Source organism: Chrysemys picta, chromosome 11 (genome assembly GCF_011386835.1).
Source record: "Chrysemys picta bellii isolate R12L10 chromosome 11, ASM1138683v2, whole genome shotgun sequence".
In the NCBI taxonomy this organism is placed as follows: Eukaryota; Metazoa; Chordata; order Testudines; family Emydidae; genus Chrysemys; species Chrysemys picta.
In genome coordinates, this window is record NC_088801.1 from 593,157 (window position 1) to 609,507 (window position 16,351).

Sequence of the window (16,351 nt, forward strand, 5' to 3'; positions counted from 1 at the left end):
TTACCACAGACAATAAAGGGGAAGAGATGCAGATCGGGATAAGGAAAGAACATGTCAGATCTTCTGGCCAATTTGAAGGAATTAGCTGAAGAAATCTTGGAGCCACTGGCAAGGATATATACAAACTCCTGGATGACAGGAGAGGTCCTGGAAGACTGGAGAAGAGCTAATGTTGTGCCCATCTTTAAAAAGGGGAGAAGGAGGAGCCGAGGAACTACAGACCAGTCAGCCTGACCTCCATACCTGGGAAGCTACTAGAGCCATGTATAAAACATTCAACTTGCAAATATCTGGAGGATGAGGGGTGAGCACTAGCAGCCAGCCTGGATTTACTAAGAACAAATCATGCCAAACCAGCCTGATTTCCTGCTTTGACAGGGTAACTGGTTGGTGGATGAGGGAATGCAGTGGACATAATATACCGGGACTTTTGCAAGGCTTTTGACACATTTTAAATAAAGTTTGGTAAACTGAGGAATAAAGTGTTAAGCTAGAAATACGTTAACAGACCTTTATAGAGAAAAAAATAATGTTTATGCATTTAAGTTGATTTAAAACAAAGTTTGAATGACAGACATCAGTAGAGAAAAATAATTGTATTTTTTTTAAATAAAAACATTAAATATTAGTAACAGAACATGTATTTTTTAGAAAAAAGATTTATGCATTTAGTTTGTTTTGAAATAAAGTCTGAAAAATAAGTGTTTTTTTTTAAATAAAGGCATGAAATATTAGTAATGGAACACGCATTTTTAGAGAAAATGGGGGGAGAGGAGGCTGGTTAAAGAAGACGCAAAGTGAGAGAGGTTGTGAAACAGCCAAGAAAAGCAAAAGCCGTTCAGCCCGTTACACAGAGAGAGAGAAATGAAGGGAGGGAGGCTGCAGAGAACGCTTTCAAACAATAGGACAGGCAGAAAGCCTGTCTCACTGACCAAGAAGTGTTAGTGTTCAACCTTGTGAAAAAGTACAAAATGCAAAATTCTTGGGAAGGCCCTTTTGAGATAATGAAGTGGTAAATGAAGACACATGTCATGTTGGAAAGCCTCATGGTGACACTGTCCCACAGCTAGTACATGTAAACAGACAGCCTGTCACAGCAGGGAAGCCATGGTAAACATGCTCTGCTGTGTGCAAGGGGAAACTGAGGCACACAACCTCATTGATCCGATGGCTGAATGCCAAACTGACTCATCTCTGGAAAGCATCAATGTCTGGAATGTGTTAACACCAGCTGAAAGGGAAGAGGTGTTCTCTGTGCTGCAAGAACACGAAGAAGGGTTTTCAAGCCAGGGAAGACACACTTGCTGACCCATAAAATCACCACAGAAGAACCAGAGCCACCCCCCAGCAGATCCTACAGGGCTACTGGCAAGGTGCAGGAACAAATTCGTACAGAAATGCAAAACGTGTTAGACTGAGGAGTAATTAAAGAGTCTGACAGCTCTTGGGCATCACCTGTGGTCTGAGTCCCTAAGCAGGGCTGGCTCCAGGTTTTCTGCCGCCCCATTAGCGGGGAGAAAAAATAAAAAAAGCCGATTGGTGGCACGTTCTTTGGTGGCAATTTGGCGGCGGGTCCTTTGTTCCTGAGGGACTCGCCGCCAAAATGCCGCCAAAGATCCGGAGGGTCGCCCCAATAGTGGATGGAGCGCCGCCCCTTTGTATTGGCCGCCCCAAGCACCTGCTTCCTTCGCTGGTGCCTGGAGCCGGCCCTGCCCCTAAGAAAGGGAGCACTGTATGGTTTTGTGTTGATTATAGAAAGCTCAGGTCTGTCACGGTACCAGATGCGTGTCCCAGGCCTAGAACTGATGATGTGCTGGACGTTTTAAGCAAAGCAAGTATCTCAGCTCTTTTGATCTACCTCGAAGTTATTGGCGGATTCCTTTAGATATGGATGCCCAGAAAAAATCTGTGTTTATCACTGATACTGGGCTCTATGAGTTCATAATGTTACCCTTTGGGTTAATTAATGCCAGAGTGTTAAATGGTTTACAAAACTTTGCAATAGCACATGTGGACAACAACACAGTGTTTAGCAACACCTGGGCTGATCATGAAAAATACTTGGAGATTTTGAGCTTTGACAGCCCAGAGGACAAACTATAGAAGCCTCTAAGTGTAAAATTGGAGAAGCCAGAGTTCCTTAGGGTTGGGTCTGGGGGAAGAGCAGTGTCAAATATCCCCTGATCCCTTCAAAGTTGAAGCCATTGCAAATAGGCCTGTACCCCAACCACAAAACAGGTCCAATCTTTCATAGGTCTGGCAAACTGTTACAGAAGGTGGGGGGAGGGGGTTCAGTGACTGTATCTGCAATCACAGCTCTATGAAAAAGATTAAATTAACAACGTCATATGTGTGAAGGCATCTCAGGAAGAGTTTGATAAGGTAAAAAAATCTTGTCTACCACAGCACAAACGACTACACAATGGTTGGCGCCTGTGACGAACTGGGCCTGTTCTCACTATGGTCTGTGAATGCTGACAGGGGAGTGTGGCTGGGATAGTCTGCATTGCGGGATGGGAGTCTGCCCGAGGGCGCATACCTGAATGTGTAACATGAGAACCCAGGAAGGGGTTGGCGGCCAGGTGACTCCTTAGCCTGGGAAACTGAACAAAGGCTGTGGGAGGGGTCGCTGAAGGCAGAGTGCTGGAAGCGAGCTGGAGAGATGGCTGGGAGGCAGAGATGGCTCTGACCCCCCCCCCAAAGGGGGGTGGGCTGGGATGCCCTGGGACCCCAAGCTGGACTTAACTGAGGGGGTCCTGCTGTCTGTGCCTGCAAGACCTGTCTTGGACTGTATTCCTGTCATCCAAATAAACCTTCTGCTTTACTGGCTGGCTGAGAGTCATGGTGAATCGCAGGAAGCCGGGGGTGCAGGGCCCTGAGTCCCCCAATACTCCGTGACAGCACCGCTTACAGACAAACATTGCCGTGAACTGACTCCACCCCACCCAGGCAGACCCACCCTTTCAAATAAACCAGCTGATTTCTGGGCAGTGAGGTTTTACTTTTGGCCTCCCACAGCTGGCTAGTGCCCCACTGCGGCTGCTGCTACGTTCACAGCTGCATGACAGGAAATACACGTTTTCAAAGTCAAAGGCTGAGCCCCAAGATCACCAGCTCTCCTGATCTTATCACTGTTCTCCTGCTGTGACACGCAGGGTCCAGCCACCCCAAGGGGAGAACGGGGGGGCTCTGAACCCCCAGGAGGGAGCAGTTGGTGTCTGCAACGTTAGTGGGTATAAAATATGTCAGGTGAGGTCTGTGATGAACACTTGTAATGTTCTGAGCTGGGTGGTCATTAGGAGCTCTGTACAGACCATGGTGCTGAGTCCGTGTGTCCCTGTACAGAGAAGGCTTCGCTCGTGATCTGTACCACCATTCCAAGTGCACCTCCCAGCAGGGAGGGGCTGCCGCAGACTAGCTGTTTAGACAAAACTAACATCAAGTTCCCATTCATTGTCCAGCCAGGAAGAGGCAATGGGGGGCCCTGGAAGTTACTGGGAAAAAAAACCCAGTCTTGGAAATCTAAGAATGGAGGGAGGTGCCCCCACTCCGTGTAACCAGGAATCTCCATCCTCTGAGAGAAAGAGAAAAGAATTGCAAACCCTTAAAAGGGGAGGGCTGTGAAGTGACGGGTGTCCAGAACCTGAGGGCCAGCGTCTAAGGGGGTTATTGCCTGTGAAACACTAGATCCCCTCTAGGATGCGGGATGGGGGGTAGCATGCTGGGAAACCAGTAGATAAATTCCCTTTTGTAATACAGCCTAGCTAATCCGGGAGTGTAAGGCCTGAGGTTGGGTCTTTATATTCATTTCCTGTGTGACTTGTATGTGTTGCGTCCCCTCCCTATTTTGTCTTGGAATCTGTGATTTTTCTGTTAAAGAACCTTTATTAATTTGACCCCAAGCAGGTTTCTGTTGTGCAAACTGTGCAGAGCACGTGTCACGGTGAACTGATAATGGGGTGGAGGGGGGCTGGTTTCACACATTCGGGGGTGACAACCCAGAGGGGAAGAGTCCGTGTGTCTGAACTCAGGGTAGATGGATTTGGGGAGTGTAACGGGGACTGACTCAGTCACTCCAATCCCCACCAATATACGTTAATTGAGACCCAATTAGAGGATCAATTAACAAATGGAGCTACAGCTGAAGGGCTAATTAGAGGGGGAAAGAACCCCAGGTCCTGGGAGCAGATAAATGGAGAGGAAGAAAGCCCTGGAAGCAGGGGGACCGGGACCCTCCAAGCAGGGCAGAGATGGCTGCTGCTAGTTCTGTTCCCGTCCCACAGAAGGAGGTGGGGGAGCTGGCTGGGACGTGTAACTTTGTAAGCAGCACCACAGGCGCTGGCCACTGGCACAGCCCAATAAAGCACCGTGGTGATGAAGGAGCCCTGGAGTGGGTGTGGTCTGTGCCATAGGTGAGAAAGAACTCCCAGGTGATCCCCACCGTGACAGGGACACTTGGGACAGGAAGGTCTGTTGGGGTCACCCTGCAAGGAGTAGCTAGGCTGGTAGAAGCCAGGGGGAGACCTCGGTGCCTGTGGGCTGGCTGCTGGGGTCAGGGCTCGGTGCCATCGCAGCACAGCGCTAAGGCACTGGCTGTTACAAGGCAGGTGGTGACAGAACCACACACTGGTCTGGTGATCCCCAAAACATCACACCCACTAGTTAGTGTTTGTCTTAAAAACCCAGCTCCTCTCCCCCTTCCTCCCCACTCAAGGGATGATGTGAGGATCTTGGCTTTCATTTAAAAGTGGAAAAAACCTAAACAAAATTACTTTAGTAGATATGCAAAAAAAAACCAACAGAAGTGGGCTGTAGTCCACGAAAGCTTATGCTCTAATAAATTTGTTAGTCTCTAAGGTGCCACAAGTACTCCTGTTCTTCTTTTTGCAGATGCAGACTAACACGGCTGCTACTCTGAAACAACCCCACAATTGAGGAAGAAGGCTGTGCTGGTTAAAAAATGGCCTGGATAAGAGGGGAACTGACAGTCTCTCTCTATATCTATAAACAAATAGAAGAAATGGGAAATTGATGGTAATTAATATGTCAGATGTTAGGAACTGTAGAAAATTGATCAGAGAAGCCAAGGGACATAAGGAGACATCTAAGGCCAGCTGAATTAAGGATAATAATAAGAATAGGTTTTTTTTAAGTATATGAGGAACAAAAAGAATCCTGATAATGAGATTGGTCCTTTCCTAGATGGAAAAGGTAGAATTATCAAAAGAAAAGGCAGAAGTGTTCAATAAATATTTCTGTTCTGTGTTTGGGGGAAAAAAGATGGTGTCGTCATAGTGTATGATGATGAAAATACTTTTCTACTAGTACCTCAGGAGGATGTTAAACAGCAGCTACTAAGGTTAGACATTTGTAAATCGAAGGTCCAAATACCCTGCATCCAAGAGTTTTAAAAGAGTTGGCTGAGGAGCTTGCTGGAACATTAATGTTGATTTTTCAATAAGTCTTGGAGCACTGGGGAAGTTCCAGAAAACTGGAAGAAGGCTAATGTTGTGCCAATACTTAAAAGGGGTGAAATGGAATATTTTTAAAAGGATGAGCTGGGTAATTATAGGCCTGTCAGTCTGACATTGATGCCAGGAAAGATAGTGGAGCAGCTGATGCAGGATTCTATTAAGAATTAAAGGAGGATAATATAATTAATGCCAATCAACCTGGGGTTACGGAAAATAGATCTTGTCAGACTAACTTGATCTTTTTTTTGATGGGATCATGAGTTTGGTTAATAAACGTAATAGTGTTGACAGATTCTACTTTGACCTGGCACCACACAACATTTTTAGTACAAATCTAGAACAATATAAAATTGACCTGGGACATGTTGAATGGCCTGAAAGCTGCCTGACTGATAGGTCTTCATGTAACTGTAAAGGGGGAATCGTAATGGAGCTGGGCTGTTTCCAGGGGTGTCTCAGAGCAATCAGTTGTTGTTGTTTTTTATCAATAACCTCAAAAAAATCAAAAATCCCTGTAAAATGTACAGATGACACAAGCTGCAGAGGAGAGGTCACTTGGTAAACAGGGACACACAGGCTCAGCCCCACGGTCTGTACAGAGCTCCTAATGACCACCCTGCTCAGAACATTACAAGTGTTCATAACTGATCTCACCAGATGTATTTTATATACGCTAACATTGCACACACCAGTTGGGTCAGCTGCTCCCTCCTGGGGGTTCAGACCCCCCCGTTCTCCCCTTGGGGTGTCTGGACCCTGCGTGTCACAGCAGGAGAACAGTGATAAGATCAGGAGAGTTGGCAATCTTGGGGCTCAGCCTTTGGCTTTGAAAACATGTATTTCCTGTAAGTCAGCTGTGAACGTGACAGCAGCCGCAGTGGGGCACTAGCCAGCTGTGGGAAGCCAAAAGTAAAACCTCACTGCACAGAAATCAGCTGGTTTATTTGAAAGGGTGGGTCTGTCTGGGTGGGGTGGAGTCAGGGCGAGGTCGATGTTTGTTTGTCTGTTAATGGCACCAGGAACCAGTGACAGTAGGTTTATAATTAACTAACAAATCTTTAAGTGCAAGTTGGCAAATAACACAACCATTGTGTATTTGTTTGTGCTGTGGTGGCATCTGCGGAGGCCCCAGTTGGGCTCAGGGCTCCTCTGCGCCGGGTGCTGCACAGACACTGGGAGACCCGGTCCCTGCCCCACAGAGCTCACGGGCTAGTTGAAACCAAAAGACAAGGAGAGAGTGATGGAAATGGGAATCAGTTCCCACGGTTACGGTGGTCAGCTGGGTGCACAGCTCGATAGTTCACATTTAAACCTGAATCTCTGGCTCCCAAGCCACCGCCAGGCCTGGGGGAGCTGGGTGCTTACCAGCTGGGCGGCAGCAGTGGGCCTGGAGCGGGGATTGACCAAGTGGCACGTGGAAGCATTGTGGGGAGGGGACGTGGACTGTAGTTGAATCCCCTGGGCAGGTTAGTTAGAAAGTCTCAGTGTCCCCTGGAGCAGGGCTGCCAGAGTTACTAGATAGGTTCAGCAGCTGTTTCTGATGCTGGAAAGTTTCCATTAAGGACTTGCATCTGAAGAAGTGAGGTTCTTACCCACGAAAGCTTATGCTCCCAATACTTCTGTTAGTCTCAAAGGTGCCACAGGACCCTCTGTTGCTTTTTACAGATTCAGACTAACACGGCTACCCCTCTGATACATTAAGGACTAGCAGTTTTGCAGAGGTGCATCTGCTGTGAAGGCTGAGTCCCAAACCTGTACCGCTCTGTACCACCCCCCCCCCCCCCCCGTTTTCTGTACTTGCTCAAAGTTCCCTCAGCCGGAATGGGCCTGAACGCTTTTAAGCAGTGGTCCTGAACTGAGTCAGGAGTAGGGTCACCACCTGGCTAGTATTTGACCAGCCTGGCCCCATTTTTTTATGGATTTGTGAGTTTGCAAGGGAAATAATTTAATCTGCCAGGGTTTTTTATGTGGGTCTAAAGATCATAGAATCCTAGAACTGGAAGGGACCTTGAGAGATCATTGAGTCCAGTCCCCTGCCCTCACAGTAGGACCAAGCACCATCTAGCTCAGGGATCTCAAACTCAAATGACGACAAGGGCCACATGAGAACTAGTACATTGGCCCGAGAGCTGCATTACTGACACCTCCCGGCGTGCCGCCCTCAGCCCCGCCCCCACTCCACCCCTTCCATGAGGCCCCGCCCATTCCCTGCCCCCATTCCAACCCCTTCCCCAAAATCCCCACCCCAACTCCGCCCCCTCCCTGCCCCCAGGGGGTACAAGAGGGGTGTGGGGTGTGGCAGGGGCTCAGGGCAGGGAGTTGGGGTGTGGGGTGCAGGAGAGGTGAGGGGTGCGGCAGGGGGTCAGGGTGCAGGAGGGGTGTGACAGGGGGCTCAGGGTAGTGGGGGGAGCTGTGCAGGGTGCAGCAGGGGTTTCAGGGCAGGGGGTCAGAGTGCAAGGTGCGGCATGGGGCTCAGGGCAGGCAGGGAGCCTGCCCTGCCCCCGCTGCGTGTCGGGCCCGAGCCGCTCTAGGTAAATGCGGGGGGGGCGTGAGGAGCTCGCGGGCCGCAGAAAATAACCCCGTGGGCCAGATGCGGCCCCCAGGCCGCGTGTTTGAGACTCCTAATCTAACTCATCCCTGATAGATGTCTATCCAGCCTGCTCTTAAATATCTCCAGAGATGGAGATTCCACAACCTCCCTAGGCAATTTATTCCAGTTTTTCACCACCCTGACCCAGGGCCATCCTTAGGCATACGCAGAATACGCGGCTGCATTGGGCACCATGTAATTTGGGGCACCAAATTTCATGATGCCTGTTGCAGGGCCGAATGATGGACGAAGCCGGGTGGAGTGGTAAGAAGTGATTTATTCGGTTACAGCATCCAGACCACTCGTTCCCCTCCGCCTTGCGACCAACAAAGTGAGCCCCGCCACCCCCACCCCACCTTCTCCCATGCCCCCCTGCCCCACCTCTTCCTGCCCCTGCTCCCCCACCCCCCCACCCCCACCCCACCTTCTCCCATGCCCCCCTGCCCCACCTCTTCCTGACCCTGCTCCTCCACCCCCCCACCCCCACCCCACCTTCTCCCATGCCCCCCTGCCCCACCTCTTCCTGACCCTGCTCCGCCACCACCCCACCCCCACCCCACCCCTTCTCACATGCCCCCCTGCCCCACCGCTTCCTGCCCCTGCTCCACCACCACCCCACCCCCATTCCACCCCTTTCCCCAGGCCCCCTCCCCCGAGCAACGTGGCCCGCGGGATTAGCGGGGTACTGGAGCCGGCAGAAGGGGTCGGGCCCGCACTCACCGGCGGTGGAGGCAGGAAGCACTCTCTATGCCCTGATCTAAATTGTTGCTGACGACATTGAACAGAACCGGACCCAGAACCGATCCCTGCGGAACCCACTGGTTAATAACGACTCTCTGAAGACGGTTTTCCAGCCAGTTTTGCACCCACCTTAGAGTAGCCCCATCTAGGTTGTATTTCCCTAGTTTATTGATGAGAAGGTCATGTGAAACCGTATCAAATGCTTTACTTTAGATGTGCATTATTCTCACAACAGACTGGGATAGCTAATGTTCAAAGTTTCTGTGCCGAGCTAACGATGCTGCATGTTCCCCCTTCCGCAGTTTAAGTGATAACAGATCAAACATGTGTTACCCTCCTGCCTGTCAGAGTTGGCAGCAACAAGGGCCGGGTTCAGTATCTAGGGGTTCCGTTTCAATAACGCAATGCAAAACCGGCTCGAGCCCCCACCCAGTGACCTGGCACAATTACACAACACCCCCCGGGTGCCTCTAAGAGGCAATACTTCCCCTCTCGCAAGCACAGAGTCTGAGTGTAGCAATAGCCTTTTAATAAAGGAGGGAAACAATGCGGCATTATGTGGGTAAACACCACAAACAGGATTCATAACACAAACCATGAGCAAAAGACCCACCCCCAAGTAAGTTTGGCAGTGTCCTTTTCCCCTCGAGGTCTTAAATCCAGCAACCCAACAGTCACCCCACCCACAGTTTCTGTCCTTGGTCAGTGCAGCCCCCAGAGTTCAGAAGTTCATCTGCAGAGTTCACCTCCCAGCCTGGGTGGAAGTGGGGGGAGGTATGGGGGGGGGGCAGCTTACATGGTCCGCTGTTCGGATTGACGGATGATCGATCGCCAGACCTCTCCGCGGGGTTCAGCTGCAGTCTTCACCACCAGCTGCACCCCTGCCAGCTGCCCTGCTATCCGCTCCTCTCCACCCCGTGTGCCTCTTCGCTATCCACTCCCCTCCACTAACCATCCTCCTAGCTGCTCACAACTTGTTGTCAAGCTCCCCACTCTTAACACAGCTCTCAGGGATTCCAGCTCTTAGTAGGGGGCCCTCAATGCTGGCGTACTCAGAACCACTCGCCCAAAGCAGGTCTAAAGCTTAGATCTAGGAATCAGTGATTGCAGCACCTAACCTGACTCAAAATTAGCTTTATGAGCACTATGGCACAAGAAGCCAAAATAGTGTTTGTGGCCAGAACCACTATCCCAGACATGCCCCTCATAGTGCTTTGGAACCCATGTCCCTTCACTAGCGAGTACTACTAAGTTGAGGTCGAGTCCCTCCTTCATAAAATGTCAAGTACAGTTCACATTACAATTCACACAACCGGGATAACAACCCTCCATTACTGCTGCCCCAATAACAAAGAGACTGGGGGTCCCACAGCAGCCAAAGTGACCATTTAGGCCAGCAGTCCATCATGCTAGGCAGGGTGGGTGGGCCCATGCAAATGAGATCAGCCCCTGAGGTCCTTTTCCACAGCTCACCACCACATGTCAGGGGAGAGCCCGTTCTGACTCTGCTTACACTTGTAGAAAATACAGCAGCCGTCTGCCCAGCACCACGCAAGTGACTGCACATGTGCGTGCGAGAGGGTTTGACTCACGTGAGTGAGGAGACCTGCGATGTTCTCAGTTGTAGCTATCTGCCTTATCTCTCTAGACGGCTGTTGAAGGGGAAGTTGCAGAGAGGCCTGGAGGATGGGGTTGCGGTGGGCTTGCTTTGGGGGTGGGGGGCTGGGTTTTTTGCATTTCAATGGTGGTAACGCTACGCCGGAGCGGTCTGGAGGGTCGCTCTGGCTTCACAGTCCTAACGCTACAGTAATTTGACTTGGCTGGAGACCACTCGCAGGGTTGCAACATCACTGAAATTGGCCCGGACGCCCTTCCATCCAGCCCAGCCCAGCCCAGCCCAGCCCAATGGTGCTGCGAACTGGTGCATGGGGCTCGTCCTGTCCAGCAGAGTGCAGGGACCCTGCAGAGAACTCAACTCCTGGCGCCACCCGCTGATGCCCTGTGGGTAAAGCAGAGGGGAGACTCCCCGGCCAATGGGGATGGGGGGAAGAGCAGGGACCAGAAGGGGTCTCTGCCAGGGGAGGGGCAGGGACTGGAATTTGTCCCCCCAGGAAGTATTGGAATTGGCACCTCTGCTTTGGAGACAGGCTGCAGATTCCAATCTCAGTAGACACTGAGCAGGGGTGGCAGATATCATAGGCCAGGTCAGGCTAAGCCGCCCCCAATCCGGCCATGGCCTGGCCCATGCTCCACCCCGAGGTCCCACCGTAGCTCCCTCTCTCCCCTGAAGCCGGTCCGGACTCAGATCCAGAAATAAGTCTAGAGAGACGTAGTTAAAAGTTCTGATCTCTTCTCGGGGACCCCTGGAGCTGAACTCACCATGGGGTGGAGTGCTGGGCCTTAGGGCTGGTTCCAGAGGAGACAGTGGTGCTGCCCGATGAAGTCATTAGAGGTGAAATTGCTAAGAACTGGGATAAGTGATGACACCTCCACCCCGAGGCCCCACATGTGCAGTCGCTTGCGTGGTGCTGGGCAGACGGCGGCTGTATTTTCAACAGGTTTGATCTGTTATGGCTGAAACGGCGGAAGGGGGAACATGCAGCATCGTTACCTGGGCACAGAAACTTTGAACATTAGCTACCCCAGTCTGTTGTGAGAACAATGCACTTCTTTAGTCCCACGTAAAAAACCCTGGCAGATTAAATTATTTTTCTGGCAACTCAGTAAAAAAAAACGGGCCAGGCTGGTCAAATACCAGTCAGGTGGGGACCCTCCTCTGGCCACAGTGGTGCTGACTCAGTACAGGACCACTGCTTAAATGCACTCAGGCCATGGCATCCCGGCCTAGGGAACTTTGAGCAAGTACAAAAACCAGGAAGGGGGGATGGGACCCCTCTTAGCCCTCCTTCCTCCACCAACAGAAACCACTGTCCCAGAGCGGTACAGCTTTTGGGACACAACTTTCACAGCAGATGCACCTCTGCAAGACCGCTAGCCCTGAATGGAAACTTTCCAGCATCAGAAACAGCTGCTGAACCTATCTAGTAACTCTGGCAGCCCTGCTCCAGGGGACACTGAGACCTACTAACTAACCTGCCCAGGGGATTCAACTACAACCCACGTCCCCTCCCCACAATGCTTCCACGTGCCACTTGGTCAATCCCCGCTCCAGCCCCACTGCTGCCGCCCAGCTGGTAAGCACCCAGCTCCCCCAGGCCTGGCGGTGGCTTGGGAGCCAGAGATTCAGGTTTAAATGTGAACTATCGAGCTGTGCACCCAGCTGACCACCGTAACCGTGGGAACTGATTCCCATTTCCATCACTCTCTCCTTGTCTTTTGGTTTCAACTAGCCCGTGAGCTCTGTGGGGCAGGGACCGGGTCTCCCAGTGTCTGTGCAGCACCCGGCGCAGAGGAGCCCTGAGCCCAACTGGGGCCTCCGCAGATGCCACCACAGCACAAACAAATACACAATGGTTGTGTTATTTGCCAACTTGCACTTAAAGATTTGTTAGTTAATTATAAACCTACTGTCACTGGTTCCTGGTGCCATTAACAGACAAACAAACGTCGACCTCGCCCTGACTCCACCCCACCCAGGCAGACCCACCCTTTCAAATAAACCAGCTGATTTCTGGGCAGTGAGGTTTTACTTTTGGCCTCCCACAGCTGGCTAGTGCCCCACTGCGGCTGCTGCCACGTTCACAGCTGAATGACAGGAAATGCACGTTTTCAAAGCAAAAGGCTGAGCCCCAAGATTGCCAGCTCTCCCGATCTTATCTCCTAACTAACTTCAAGTCCCATCCATTGTCCAGCCAGGAAGAGGCAACAGGGGCCCTGAAAGTTAGTGGAAAGACTTTGAAACTGAGAAAAAAACTCAAGTCTTGGAAATCTAAGTCCAGTGGAAGGCAATGAAAAGGATCAGGGGGCCGGGGCACATGACTTATGAGGAGAGGCTGAGGGAACTGGGCCTATTTAGTCTGCTGAAGAGAAATAATAAATAAATAAATAATGGAGATATCCCATCTCCTAGAACTGGAAGGGACCTTGAAAGGTCATTGAGTTTAGCCCCCTGCCTTCACTAGCAGGACCAAGTACTAATTTTGCCCCAGATCCCTAAGTGGCCCCCTTAAGGATTGAACTCATAACCCTGGGTTTAGCAGGCCAATGTTCAAAGTACTGAGCTATCCCTGCCCCCCAAAGAGAAGAGTGAGGGGTCATCTATGAGGTGAGCAGCAGTGTGGGCAGCTCCCGCCGGCCTGTGTGTGGGGGTGGAGGGAGGAGGCACAGACAGACAGACGCACACAGCCATGCAGCCCCCAGGGGATGGACAGAGAGATACCAACAGCCATGCGGTCCCTGGAGGACGGACAGATAGACGCACATGGCCATGCAGTCCCTGGGGGATGGACAGACAGATAACAGGAATAGGGTTCCTGGGGGACGGACAGACAGAAGCATGTGGCCATGCGGTCCGAGAGGGACGCATAGACAGATGCACATGGCCATGTGGACCCTGGGGGATGGACAGACAGACACATGCGGCCCCTGGGGGATGGACAGACAGAAGCATGTGGCCATGCGGTCCAAGGGGGATGGACAGACAGACACACACAACCCTGGAGCCTGTGAGGGGCGAGGTCCTGGGGGAGGGGCGCAGTCACCCCATTGTTCTGCTGAATGTCAGAGATGCGAGTCCCCGTTTTATAAATGTACAAACTGCTCCGTAATAAAGAGGCACAAGTAGACCCCGAGCCGGGCGCGCCGCGTGGTGTCCTGCCACGGAGCTGGGCTGGCCGCGAGGGCAGCGCCCCGATGGCACCGGGGGGTGATCCAGGTGCCCGTAGAGCGTGGGGCGAGGGGGAGACCAATGCCCCAGCGCCCATCAGGGCCCTGCCCCATGTGCAGGCTGCCTGCTGCTGCAGCCGCTCCCACCCAGAGCCAGCAGCTCCCTGCCCGTTCCCCGCCCCACGCTCCACCCTAGGGCAGCCGGCTCCAGCTGTGTGGGAGAGAGCGCCCCCCCCCCCCGCATTGGGAAAGTGGCCCCTGCCCAGCCTGGGATGTGTGAGAGGGTGTCAGGCTCCTGGGGGGTGCCCAGGGGACCCCACGCTGCCAAACCAGGTTTGCCTGGACAAAGGAATGGGACGGGGGAGGCTGCCAGGGCCCCTCCTTGTGCTGAGCTCAGTGGGGGCCCCGAGTGTGTGCAGGGAGGAGTGACCCCCATTGCCCTTCCGCCATGTGAACACGCTGCCGTCACACACACATACACACACCCCACACACACGGCTATGAGGAGGGGAAGCACCGACACCCCTAATCACAATTCTGCCCCCCACACACACGCACACACAGGAGCAGGGCCGGCCCACAACATTTTGGCACCTGAGGCGGGGAGCTCAAATGACGCCCCCATGTCCCCTCGCTCGGGCCAAAACTTTGAAAGATGTTAATTCTGCCTTCTTCCTGTTCTACTCCTCTCATGGTACTGCTCTGCTACCTATCCCAATAAAGGAGAACTAACAACTTAAAATGCCTTGTTCAAAAATTGTAAGTAACTCTTAACTTTCAAACGCCTGAACAGCAAATGTAACTTGTCTTGTCTGCATAGTAAACACTGGCATTTTTATCTGTTTGAATAATCAAAGTGGTGCTTTCCTGGCCTTCTTGGTCGCAAAGATTTGAACTGCTTCCTGCTGAAGGTCCACAGTCTGGGCCAGCTCATGCTCTACTGAGATGGTTTCAAGGCCGACCAGCCTCTCCTGTGTCATTGTGGAGCGTAGATGTGTTTTTATTAACTTCAGCTTGGAGAAGCTGCGTTCTTCACTGGCAACTGTTACAGGAAGTGTTAGAAGTATGCGCAGAGCAACAAAAGCATTTGGAAAGAGGGTGGTCATCTTATTTGTGCACATATATTCCAGAACAGCCTTTGGAGTTGATCCTGCTGAAATGTGTCTTGAAAGGGCTTTCAGTTCATCCCCTAAATCACTCGCATCAATATCGCGCATGTCATCATGTGTCAACACTGTCTCTAGTGCCCTGCATTGCTGGTGTAGGTCTTCTTCGGGTATAGTGAGGAGTTTTGGAATATCATACAACATCCCAAATATATTACGGTGTTCCTTGAGCTGCATGAAACGTTCTTCAACTGACTGTGTTGCACAGTCTAGCACCTGGTTAAAGAATTCAATTTTGAATTGTTGTTTGGGGTCTCTTATGAGATTATCCCGTGCCTTGTAATTAAAAGGTCTTCTTCTTTGGTGACTCTTGTATTCTTGAATGGGTGGAAAATCGCTTCAGTGTGAAGTTCCTCTGCCAGCTTCTGTGCACTCTTCAGAATGTTTTGAAATCCCTCATCTGACCGGTAAGACTGTAGGTATGACTTCGCTATGTCTAGTTGTTCCATTGTTCCAGATATATCAAGGTCAACACCTTGGAGTCTCTTGCTTACAACATTTATTTCAAACAGTATGTCATGCCACAACACTAAGCCACACAGAAGTTTGAAGTTATGTATGTGTCTGGTGATTCCATTTCCCTCTGCCACTGTTCTCCCACGAACAGTTCCTGTCATAGCATTATCCTCCATAATGGCAACTATGGCATCATCTATCTTCCCAATTTGGTGTTTGATCGGTTTTATCACCTCTACTCGACTTTCCCATCATGTGGCACTCAGTGGTTTCAGTGTCAGATGTTCCCAGATGTTGCTTCAAAATTTGCCATTGATGAGTTGATGCAGAGAAAAATACAGAGATGCTTTGACTTACATTAAAAAAACCAGCAGCCTCACTAGCAGCTGATGCTGCATCACTGACCACCAAGCTCAGTGAATGAGAACTGCATGGGACAATAAAAGCTCCAGGGTTTAACTCTCAGATCCGTGTCTGCACTCCTCTGTTCTTTCCTCTCATGTTGGCACCATTATCATAGCCCTGACCTCTCATGTCAGCTATCGCAACTCCCATTGTGACGGTGCCCCCCATAAGGCTTTATGGAATATGTTTTATGCTACGTATGCCATGTAACATATCTCTGTAAAGGTTCTGATCTACTGAATCTATTCCTCCTATTTGAATGCATGTACCATTTTCATATTCGAAGTTATGAATATTGGCTGTGTACTGGCTTGATTTTAACTAGCCTAGTAGAGCATTTGGTCAGCTTCCTGAGAAAAGTGCACATTAAGTGCCCAATCAAAAACCACTTAAGCCAACAATGCACTTGAAGATGCCAGTTCACATCGGAGCCTTCCCTGGAATGTGGCTTGGCTGGTAGAAACTGAGCCATGCCCCCCACTGCCCCCCAACCCCCTGACCTGAGCCCCTCCTGCATTCTGCACTCCCTCCCTGTGACTTTATGAGTGTAATATCATATCTCATTGGAAGGTGACAGGGCCAGAAAGAGTTAATTAACTGACCTGACCCATGGCCGAACTTTAAAGACTGGTTAGGAAGATCTTTAAATAAATAGAGCTTTGAAATGCAGCCTGCATTGTTAGAGGTAGAAGGGTAGGTGTTTGCTCAGGTCTTGTGATGTAAGCAAACAAGTC

The 16,351-nt window shown here is 51.0% G+C and overlaps 1 protein-coding gene across 2 annotated transcripts in view; it reads left to right on the plus strand.

Moving 5' to 3' along the window:
• LOC101932961 (basic proline-rich protein-like) overlaps nucleotides 1-16,351 on the plus strand; it is a 146,852-nt gene that overhangs the window by 113,238 nt on the left and 17,263 nt on the right. The gene's annotated exons all lie outside the window — the stretch shown is intronic.